This window comes from Lynx rufus, unplaced genomic scaffold (assembly GCF_022079265.1).
Source record: "Lynx rufus isolate CCGP_SWC_20201006 ecotype Redwood Valley unplaced genomic scaffold, mLynRuf1.p SCAF_56, whole genome shotgun sequence".
Taxonomy (NCBI): Eukaryota; Metazoa; Chordata; class Mammalia; order Carnivora; family Felidae; genus Lynx; species Lynx rufus.
Genome location: NW_025814874.1, coordinates 525715 through 536716, shown reverse-complemented (window position 1 = coordinate 536716; position 11002 = coordinate 525715). Strand labels below are relative to the sequence as shown.

At 60.4% G+C, this 11002-nt stretch overlaps 1 long non-coding RNA gene across 1 annotated transcript; it reads right to left on the bottom strand.

Annotated features, from left to right (window-relative positions):
- Positions 1–6659: 6659 nt before the first annotated feature.
- LOC124527844 (uncharacterized) lies at positions 6660–10512 on the bottom strand. The gene is made up of 3 exons (XR_006966010.1): positions 10332–10512; positions 9967–10095; positions 6660–9702 (listed from the first exon to the last, which is right to left on the bottom strand). It is a non-coding gene; the product is annotated as an uncharacterized LOC124527844 (long non-coding RNA).
- Positions 10513–11002: the final 490 nt, after the last annotated feature.

Genomic DNA, 11002 nt, shown 5'->3' with positions numbered 1-11002 from the left:
CCGCCTCCGGCAGTGAACAGAGCAGAAGGGAGATCTGTGGAGGCCCAGGACACCCTTGAGGACTCTGGCTTTGGGCGGAACTAAGCTAATGAGAGCCCACCGGGTCTGTGCCCTATTTCACTTTCTGTCGGAATGTGCCTCTCCGTTATGATTGTGGATCGTGCACTTGTGGGGCGCCTGGGGGGCTCAGTCGTCGAGCATCTGACTCTTGATTTCGGCTCAGGCCATGATACCAGGGTTGTGGGATCGAGCCCCGAGCTGGGCTCCGTGCTTGGGTGGGGCCGGCTTAAGAGTCTCTCTCTGCCCTTCTCCCCGGCTTCTCTCTCTCTCTCTCTCTCTCAAATAAACAAATGATAATAAAATGAAAAAATAAATAAAATAAGCAATTAAAACATGGTGCGCTTGCGTTAGTGCTGAGAGGAGAGGAAGGCATTCTGGGTGCTGTGAACACATCTCTCATCGACTCCCTCTGTCGTCTCTGCTTTACAGCTGAGGAGACTGAGGCTCGGACTCACTCCAAATGAGGCGAAGGCAGATACAGACACAACTCTGTCCACACTTCCCTCTCCTTGCTCTGTCTTCCTGGATGATAGGAGGGTCGAAGGTAAGAAACAAGTTAATGGAAACCCTTTTTGTTTTTCAAAGGGGCGAAACATCTAAACAAGAAGGCCCTGTTCTCTGTGTCCCCAGGCCCTCCCTCCCCCCAAAGACACACAGCGCCCCTTGTATTAGTCGGCCGGGGCTGCCGTAGCAAATACCACAGATGGGCGACTAGGTAGCAGAAGTGGCTTCCCCCACGGGCCCGGGGGCTGGAGGTCTGAGATCAGGGTGTCGGCGAGGTTGGTTCTCCTGAGACCTCCCTCCTGGGCTTGGGGTGGGTTGAGGTGAGGTGGGGTGAGGTAAGGACAGGGTAAGTAAGGTAAAGCAGGGCAAGGAGAGTGGGGTGAGGAAGGGGTGAGGTGGTGTGAGGCGGATGGAGGTGGGGTCAAGTGAAGTGAGGGGGGGTGAGGTAGAGTGAAATGGACTGAGGTGCCATCTGGTGAGGTGAGGTGGGGTGAGGGAGGGGTGAGGTGGGGTGAGGTGAGGCGAGGGAGGGGTGAGGTAGGGCGAGTTGAGGTGAAGCAGACTGAAGTGGGGTGAGGGAGGGGTGAGGTAGAGTGAAATGGACTGAGGTGCCATCCGGTGAGGTGAGTTGGGGTGAGGGAGGGGCGAGGTGGGGTGAGGTGGGGCGAGGTGGGGTGAGGGAGGGGTGAGGTGGGGTGAGTTGGGGCGAGGGAGAGGTGAGGTGGGGTGAGGGAGGGGTGAGGTGGGGCGAGGTGGGGCGAGGGAGGGGCGAGGCGGGGTGAGGTGGGGCGAGGGAGAGGCGAGGCGGGGTGAGTTGGGCGAGGGAGGGGCGAGGCGGGGTGAGGTGGGGCGAGGGAGGGGTGAGGCGGGGTGAGTTGGGGTGAGGGAGGGGCGAGGCGGGGTGAGGTGGGGCGAGGTGGGGCGAGGGAGGGGTGAGGCGGGGCGAGGTGAGGCGAGGGAGGGGTGAGGTGGTCTGAGGTCGACTGAGGTGCGGTCAGGTGGGGTGAGGCGAAGGTGCCCCACGCCTCTATTCACCTTCTTCTCCAAGGGAAAAGACCGCCCGCTCGAGAGGTACGACCCCGTGTTGTTCCTGCTCCGGATCTCAGGCCGTCCGCAAGGCCCGTCCGAAGGCAGGTGTGATTTCCACGGCTTCCCCGAGCGCTTGCTGCCAACGTTGTCCTGTAATGCGAAAACGTCGCGTCACGCAAAGTGTCCGAGCTCAGCTGAATTCTGAAGCTGGCGAAGACTCGGGACAAAATCTAGAAGTATCCTCTGCTTTTGAGGAAGCGCCGTTCGGGGTCCGGGCTCCGTCAGGACTCCCATGAAGGGCCCGGGTCCCAAGGTCCGAGGAGCCTGTGCTCACACGGGAGAGAGAGAGAAGGGACCGCACGCTCCTGGGATCTCGGAGGGTTTTGCAAACCGGACGTGCACGTGGAGGGCGGGGTGGCGCGGTGGTCGGAGGCGGGCGCCCTGGAGCCTAACGCGCCGGCCTCCACCCTCAGCCCGTGCGAAGGGGTGAAGACGCTTCAGACGCACCGTGTGAAATGACTTGGTGCGTGTGGTCGGGCGAGCCCGGGGCACCGAGCGCACATCCCGCACACACGTCAGGGCCTCCCGCCACGCTGAGGACGCTGAAGTCACCGGTGCCGACGGACCGCGTCAGCCCGGTCGAGCGGCACGACACGCCGGCTCCCTTAAGATGAGGGACGAGCTGTGGCCGAAGCTTCAGGAGCAGCGGAGGGAGGGCCCCCGCTAGCCTGGGTTGTGGGAGCCTCGGGAGTCCTGCAGGGGGGACCGTGGGCAGCGGGTCCCCGAGGGCCGCGAAGGCCCTCTGCTCCTTCGCCCACCTGGACCCGAGGAGAGCGGGAGCCACCCTGAGAGCCCCCGCAGGCCTCCCCTCCCCGAAGCCGAGTCCACGATGCGCATCCTCTGGCCCGGCTGCAAACTGCACGGGGAGGAAACGGCGTCTCCAGGAGTCCCTTGTGGGCCCGGTTGGTCAGCTCGGCCCAGGCTGGACAGCCCGGCAAGGAGGACGAGCGGGTCACGGGGGACCCCAGGCTGAGCGGCCGCAGGACACAGTGCTCTGGAGGCGGCAGTGTCGGGCTCCGGCGTCAGGATGGCCGAGCCGACCCCCCACCTGTGGGTGTTTCCTTCCCTGCACGAGAGACACCGCCGCAGGGGTCACGGGTCACGGGAGGACGGCGGGGGTGGTACACAGAGGGATTAACCCGGGACCCAGTACTTAGGACCGCTTCATAAGTGACACCGCTTAAGGCAGTTTTAAATGGCCTATTTCTTCATAAAACAAATGCAAAATCAGCCCACGAAGACGCGGGTTCTTAGAATGCAGTCTGTCTCCCGTCCAAGCAGAGAGCTCTTCTCCTACACGAGCAGGGTCTCTGCTCTGTGCGACTTAATTGCTCCTCGTTTCCGGCCCGCACGCTGCTAGAGGTGGCCAGTCATCAAAAGGCGGGCCGTTTCCAGGGACTGTGCACACATCCTGGGTCTGATCCGGCTTTCTGAGAATTCTCTCAGTGTGTTTGCTTCCCCTCGCGCTTGTTTTCCCCTGTGAGCAGCACCGTATTTGCTGGAGAGGCGCCCTCGCAATCACCAAGGAAGTCGGGGTGCAGACGCTCGGTTGTCCAGGAATAGGTGACGCGCGTTGCATGTTCTTGGAATCCCGAGGGCAGAAAGTCCCTGGTGGGTTCCCAGAACCTTCCTGCCCTCCCATCCCACTTGAGGAGGGAAGTTCCGGATTCCGTGACGCCTGTGATTCATACGCGGTACTGGTGGTTCCAGACCGAGCCTCTCGATTGCACAGCAGTGATGGCTCGTGCATCTGGAAAGGCTTAGGATCGCAGTTAGCTTGGCCAGACTCCATGTTTGGACACAGAAACGCATTTTGTCTGACCTCGTGATTCCAGTCCAGTCAGCGGGGACTTGGTGCGTGCCCTCGGGCGGCAGGACCGACCCGCCCCCTTGTTTCACTGGACCCAGATGCTCCTTACTAAGCCAGTGTTTCCCAAACTTGCCAGATTGCCAGAACCATCTGGTTAAAATAGCGGTGTCCTGGGCCTGCCTAGAGGTTCTGGCGCTGTGGGTCTGTGCGTGCCTGGGAACGGAAGCAGCTGTGCGATGAGCTTGCTCACGGATTCTCACTCTCAAGTCAGAATGTCCAGGGGGCTTTAAATAAAATTTAAAAATTAAAAAAAAAGGAAATACTCATGAAAATGTAAACATTTATCCCACAGCACTACTCTTGATTCAGAAAATAAATAAAAAAGGCAAAGTGATATTTAAAGAAAGAGAAAAGCTAAGTACACGTTATGTACATCCTCTCAGTTTCCGTCAACTCCTGTGTCACTCGATTTTGTTTCCTGAGTCTGAAGCCTCTCAGTGCTTCTCAGACGTAACTGTGCAGTTTGTGGGATGTTTGTGCAGCTTTCATAGGTTGGCTGTGGGTCCACCCTCGAAGAGCAAAGGTCTCAGCTCCAATGGCTTCATTGAGAGTTAGTCTGCAGACCATGCGACCTCCCTCTTGAAGCACACAGCCCGCTGGCATCCGTGGCCCCACAGAGTCGTGCAACCGGCACCATCATCAACCTTGGAACGTCTCCTCCTGAAACACAACTCACACTCCGGACCCAGTGCAAACACCAACCTGCTTTTTCTCTACAGACTTACCTATTCTGGACACTTCAAACAAAGAGAATCATACGATAGGTGGTCAAAAAGAAAGTGGGGCGCCTGGGGGGCCCAGTCGGTTGAGCGTCCGACTTCGGCTCAGGTTGATCTCACAGTTTGTGGGTTCGAGCCCCTCGTCGGGCTCCGTGCTGACGGCTCAGAGCCTGGAGTCTACTTGGGATTCTCTCTCTCCCTCTCTCTCTGCCCCTCCCCTGCTGTTCTCTCTCTCTCTTAAAAATAAATAAATAAGCTTTAAAAAAAAAAAAAAAAAAGAATGTTCCGGGGTCCAGGACTCCGGCAGGATGGCTGGGCCAGCACCACCTCCCAGCCCCACCTGGCATTGCCACACACACCCACCGCGTGCCTCCAGAAACCGGGCTCTCGCCGGCCCCCCCGAGGCCCCCACCCTTCTCTTGCCCTCGAGCTCGGTCGCCACGCTGCCTGGGCAGGTGTCGGCGGCATCCGTGGGGTGTGGCCCTCTGATAGGTACCCAGGCCCGCCAGTGGCCTCACGGAGTTCCGTGTGGCTGGTTCTGGAGGTTTGGACGCTGCTTCCCCGAGCCGGCTCAGCGTGTGCAGAAGCCCGTTTGTGAGTTGGGGCCCTTAGCGAGTTCAGCCCCCGATGCTTCCCCACGCGCCCCAAGACCATGATGACTGCAGCCCGTCCCTGTCCGCCTGTGGGCACAACGCCCACCGTGGTGTCCCCGAAGCAGGCCTGCCTCCCGCCCCCCACCCCCACCCCCCGCAGCGGCCCGAGCCTGCTCCAGCCGCCGCCAGGTGTTGTGGGCCGTGGGCGAGCAGGCAGGCCTGCCCTCGACAAGAGGGGGGCTGAGAACGAGGAGGACGAGCCCCTGGGTACCAGAGGGGCGGAGGGGCCTGCAGCATGACCGCGGGCACGGAGAGCTGGGGCGACGGGAGGCCGCACACAGGCGGCCTTGCAACGCGACCTCTAAGATGATCGTACGCGGTCCGTGCCGACCCGAGTGAATGGCTCTGTAAGTAAGTAAACACACGGGGGGAGCAGAGAGAGCGCCGTCCACGTAATTCTCGTGGCTGCCGTCCCCGCCGGTGGTCTGTGCTTGCGACCAGCGGAGACCCCGACCGCTCTGCCAGGCAGTCGGCTGCCTTGTGGGGAGAAGGGCCCCCCCCGGGTGCTCGGCCCACCGGCCAGGCTGCCGCCGCGGCCCGGGGGTGGCCAGGCGAGTGCCGAAGCCCCTCAAGGTGTGTGAAGGAGAAGACGTGGGTCCTCGGTCAGCTGGGCGGTGAGGGCCCCACCTGCCCCTGGGTCTCGGCTGGGAGTCCGGAGGCCTGTCTCCCGCAGCAGACACGACAGGGTGGGCCCTCCTCCCGTCAGATGAGCAGACGTGCCCAGGGATGTGGAACTCACGCTGGGAGCTCCTTTCCTTCGGTCCCGAAGCAGGACACGTGAGGGAGGACAGCCAGGGCACAGAGCAGCCCGGGCCCGCCTGGCACGCAGACGTGGTTGAGCAGGGAGCGGCCCTGAGGAGGGGCGGGGGGGCTGGGCCTCTCCTGGCACCGCTCCCCGCCTGTGCCCCCACCCCGTGGCTGCTGGGTGCCTGTCCCTGCCCGGCTGCGTCCGGAAGCCCTTCCCGCTCCACGTCCCCGATGTGTCGTGCTGCTGGAGGGGTGCGGCTCAGGGAGGCATCCAGGTATGCCCTGGGTGCTTAATAAACGCTGTCGACTGGCTCCTCTGTAATCAGCATGATGAGGGGGTGAGGTACCAGATAATCACGGATGATAATCACATGGAGTCAAAATTACCCTCGGAAACTCCCTAAAATATCTACAAATCCGAGCATTAGAACGTGAGGAGAAGCAGACCCGGCTGGGTTTTCCCTCGGCGCGAGAGTGCCTGCTGCTCAGGGAACACGTTTCACGAAAGATACTGACTTCTGTTTAAACTCTGACCCCGAGCACGGTGCGGGAAGTGCAGGCGGGGCTGCCGGTGGCACCCCGTGACCCGACCCAGGAGGGCACGCTGGTCCGGGCGGGCGGGACGGCGTTCGGGTGCCCTGGCTCGGCCCGCGACTCTGCACACCGAGGGACGTCGTCCACGCGGGGTGGAACATGTACACAGATTTAGGGCAGGGTTTCTCAGCCTCTGCATTACTGACGCTTCGAGCTGGAACGTTCTGGTTTCCCAAGTGTCCTGTGCTCTCTCCAGCCTCCCCAACTCTGACCCCGCCTCAGAAACTCGCTCACCTCGGCAGCGTCCTGCCTTGCCCTTCCCTCCCCTCCGCCCGCCTAACGCGCCAGAAGCCAGACCCTCTGAATGAGTGGTTTTGAAGTTCTTTTATTTATTTATTTTGAGAGAGACAGAGACAGTGCAAGCAGGGGAGGGGCAGGGAGAGGGAGGGGGAGAGTCCCTTCCAGGGACTGACTGATGCAGGGCTTGATCTCGCGAACCCACTGAGCCGCCCGCCCAGGCGCCCCTGAATGCGTGGTTCTTAACCAAGACTGTGACTAAACATGTTCCCTTTGTGCTTGTCAGTTTCACAAACCTGATTTCACTTTAACAAGGAGAATTGGCTTGGACCCCAGGAACTTCTAACCCCCAAGGACCGGAAACAAAAGTAGCTCTTTTTCCTCTTAACCCCCATCCCGCTGGGTGTTTTTCTCCCAACTTTCCCTTCTTTCCTTTTCTGTTTCTTCTGTCCCCTGAGCGGGGCCCAGCAGGTCCCCTCCTGTCTGTGTCCCTCGGAGCAATTCCTCCCAAGTACCCAAACAGCCTGCACTTTCTCCCCACTGCCCCTTGGTCTTTCCAAGCAGATCATTGCAAGAAGGCGACTCTAAATCCTGGACGTTCTCCTTGAACCTTGCGAGTCCCACTGCTGTTCAGAGAAGAGCCGGTTTATATGGAAATCCAGTCTCCTGGCCATTAGATTAATTGATTAATTAACTAAATCATCCATTCTCCCCCTCAACATACCCTCTCTGTGTTGCTTTGTCCACTACCCCTACTGAGCCCGTCTTACCAGCGGTGCTGAAGCCTGGAATAATTCACGGGCCGCGGTTGAAGGGCCACATCCCGAATGGCCGCCAGGAGCTGTGTTGACAGGGTTCATGAAGCTCGACAAGAAATAGCATGAAAATGTGCCTTTCTCCCTCAGGCCTCAGGACACTGTCACAAAGACCGCCTTGTCTGTCTTCTCCACTTCGTGGCAAAACTAGTAACACCGGGCCTGTCACCACTCGAGAGCTGCGGTCACCCCTTCGGCACACGGCTCCTGACAAGTCCCAGCACAGGGTCCCCAGCCCCCGGGATGTGCCCTGATCCTGGTGTGGAGGGGGACATCTGGCACGTCTGCTCACTCATACAGGCGCCCGAACTCAAGAGCCACCGTCCCCTCTGTGCACAAGCCAGTCACCGGGCCAGGGGAGAGCAAGTGTGGTGTGGGTCACAGGGCTGGGCCGGCGGCTTAACACCACATGACCCAAGACTGAGCAGAGTGCCCTGGGAACACCGTACCTGGGTCCCCTCCTGATCCCTCACCCCCAGCCTCTCACACACACACACACACACACACACACACACACACACGTCCTCTCCAAGGCGGTCAGGAACACAGGGGCAGACACCCCTGTGCATGGTTCAGGGCAGGGAGGGGAACGGGAGAAGGGCTCATCCCAAATCATGGCATAGCCACCGTCTGCGCTGACAGGTGGGGAGGCTAGCCCAAGGAGCCAGGTCATCAAACACGGTTTCTGTCGGCTCGGGAGCACGCGCTGTGCTTGGCTTTGGCCACAGGTTTATAACCCTAACCATACTCGCCCTGGACTGTATTCAAATGAGTTTTCATCCCCTGAGCAGACCCACCCAGCGATGCTGGAAGAAAACGAATGTTCAGGTCACGAAAGATTAAAATTTTGCTATGGAGAAGTAATCCATAAAGATTATTTCACCCATATAATCAGAGTTGGCTGCATTCAAGATCAACGTGAGGCCTCTTTCTCTAAAACACACTTCATTTATCTCCAAACCAACCACGTCCAACAACAGCAGTCTTTTCTTGCGTCTTTCTATGGGAGGAGGGGACCTCAAGGTGCCCCGTGCATCTTCCCAGGAAACGAGGCATGAACAAAACGTCCTGGCTGAGGGCTTCCCGGGACCTAGCTCTGCTCCCGCACAGGGAGCACAGGACCATCTCTCAGGGCAGGCAGGAGGGCAGAAACCCGTGGCCGTCGCAAACCTGGCCTCAAACATGCGTCCCGAAAATGAGCCGTCAGAATGGCCCATTGAAACATCAGCTTCTCTCCTTTCTCATTTTGCCCTGATGCAGCTGTTAATGGGCAACTGTGTGTGAGGTCAGACAGCAGAAGAAAAGTTAGCGGTGGGGGTTGGATAACCCCATCTGAGTCATCAAGGTTTGTCCAGACCCCTGCCGTTTATTTTTCAACGATGGTGTGAAAACACGAATTAAATTCACGTGGATTGAAGATGTCCTCAGACAGCACCCCTTCAATCTTCGAAGGGCAAGATACACAAGAGAACAGTCCTCAGCCCCGGCGTTGTCCTCAGAGCACATGAAGCAAATTAGAAAACGTTTTGTAAAACCTGAGAGCAGCTCCTCACTTCTACCCTCTTCCTCTCTGAGGTTTCGGCGATCCCGTACGGAGCACACAGGAATGACCCACCCGCCAGGTGACTCGGACCTTCCCTCTACCCCCCGGTGGCGTGTGTGACACTCTTAACAGAGACAGACTCGGCTGGGGTGGTGCGCCTCGGCTCGCAGAGACGCAGATGGCGGGCGGGCTGTTTGTCCGGGAAGTTCCGGGTCTTGAGGAGGCGGCCGCCCCGCCCTCGGCTGGCCCGCTGCCTTTTCCTGTCCTCTCCTGCCGTCCCTGCCGTGCCTCTCCTCCACGCCACCGGATTTCTCCCTCCGGCATCTTGTCCTCCGGGTGACACTCAGGGCAGCGGTGACTGCGTCTCCAGTGCCACAGAGGCCGGAGCGCAGCCCGGGGCGAGGGCGACAGCTCTGACCTGGTCATCCTCCCCGGGGCCGGCAGAAAACATGATGGCTCGGCACACGCCCACCAGACAAAGTCAGAGGTACAGTGACCGTCACAGCAGCAGTGTCGCCACCCAGAGCCCGACCTGCCCGACATCTTCCTCTTTTCTTAGCAGGAAGCCAGAGATTCATTTGGCCAGGAGTGCTGCTGGCTCTGAGGAGTGCCTTCGGGTCCCTAAGCATAGCTGTGTATCACCTGGGTGGTCTTGGGTCACGGGGCTTTATTCTAAGGGAAGACCTGAACTCCCTCGCTAACTACTTACTGAGCCCTGTTCCTGAGAGACCGGAGGGCCCTCCTCGTATCACAAGACTGGCCAAGTCCGTCCTGCACGAGGACCCTCTTTCCAGCTGCGGTCGTCGTTCCCACCATCGGGGGGCCCAGTGAGAGGCGGCCAGGTATGAAGGTGTCCTTTCACGAACTCTTTCTGCAAACGAGACACAGCCTGGCCTGGCGCACTTGTGTCCCGTCTGCTCCTGGGTCCCTCACTGTCAAGGTCCCCAAGATGACCGAGGGGCTTCCTCTCCGCCCACTTGGCCCTGCCCTGACCACACTGCTGCCCCGGCCCGAGAGGATTCGTCCCAGACCCCAAGTCTGCCAGCACCCGCCCTCCCCAAGCCTCTCCCCAGTGACACCGGTCTGCAGGTCCTGACGGCCGGGTCCCCGAACAGCCTCCGGCACAAACCCTTACCTTCCAAGTCCACGCCGACATCTGCCTGTGCCAGAGCCCCGATGCAGCCCCTTGACGCATGAGTCCAGAGTCCGTCCGTGTCCCCAGGGTGGGGGTCCTGGAGAGGGACCCCCAGCTGGAGGTCCAGGCCTGGAGGCCAAAGGACACACCCTTCATACTCTGCATCCCCCTGGAGCCCAGGGCCCGGGCCGAGACCCCTAGTCTCAACAGCCAACCCTGGGGGCCTTTTCCCTCCCAGGAGTGTCCCTCAAAAGGCCAAGTGGATCAAGCTCAGGTCAGTGGGCTCGGGACCCAGCTCTGGGGTCCGTAGTCCTTGGCCCCCCCGCCCCCCCCCCACAGCCCTGCCCGAGTACCCTTTCCCTCACCCCCAGCTGAAGACAGAGGGTGATGTCGGGACTTCCCCTCTGTCCTGCCCTGGTCCCTCGTGGCCCCACACTGGGCGCTCAGTGCTCCCTTCTTGCTGCCCTGCCCATCTCTGAGGTGCTGCCCTGGGTCGCCTGTGAGCTGTCTTTACAGCAAAGGCCTCGCCCCTGAACTCCTCGTCCCCAGGATGCCGGATGTAGGTCACGAGGTGCAGCGTGGATGCATGAAATACAGCTTGCACGTCTGAATGCCTCACGACAGGGACCACAAACCCACACCTTTGCGCTTACGGCTGCGCTGTTGACAGAGGAGCAGGGGCGGACCAGACTGCTTCCTCCCCGGAGCTAAAGGGGCGTGCTGGCCTCAGAGCCCTCCGTGGACGGCCTCTGGCTAAGCCCCCAGGGAGGCGGGGACCGCCTCTCGCCGTGGTGCGCGTGACCTACGTCCTTTCCATCTTGACCTTTTCCATTTGCAGCAGAGCCAGAGCGGGGTTACCGGACTGAGCCCTCCGCGGAACAAGGGGGGGCCCCGGGGCTGTGTCAGCCTCTGGCGGCCCGGCCGTGGCTGCGGGCGCACTCGGGGGACGGCTGCGCTTTTCCCAGCCCCGCAGACCCGGAGTCGGCGCCACGAGGGTCTCAGCCCCGTGCTGCACATCGACTCTCTCAGAGCTGGG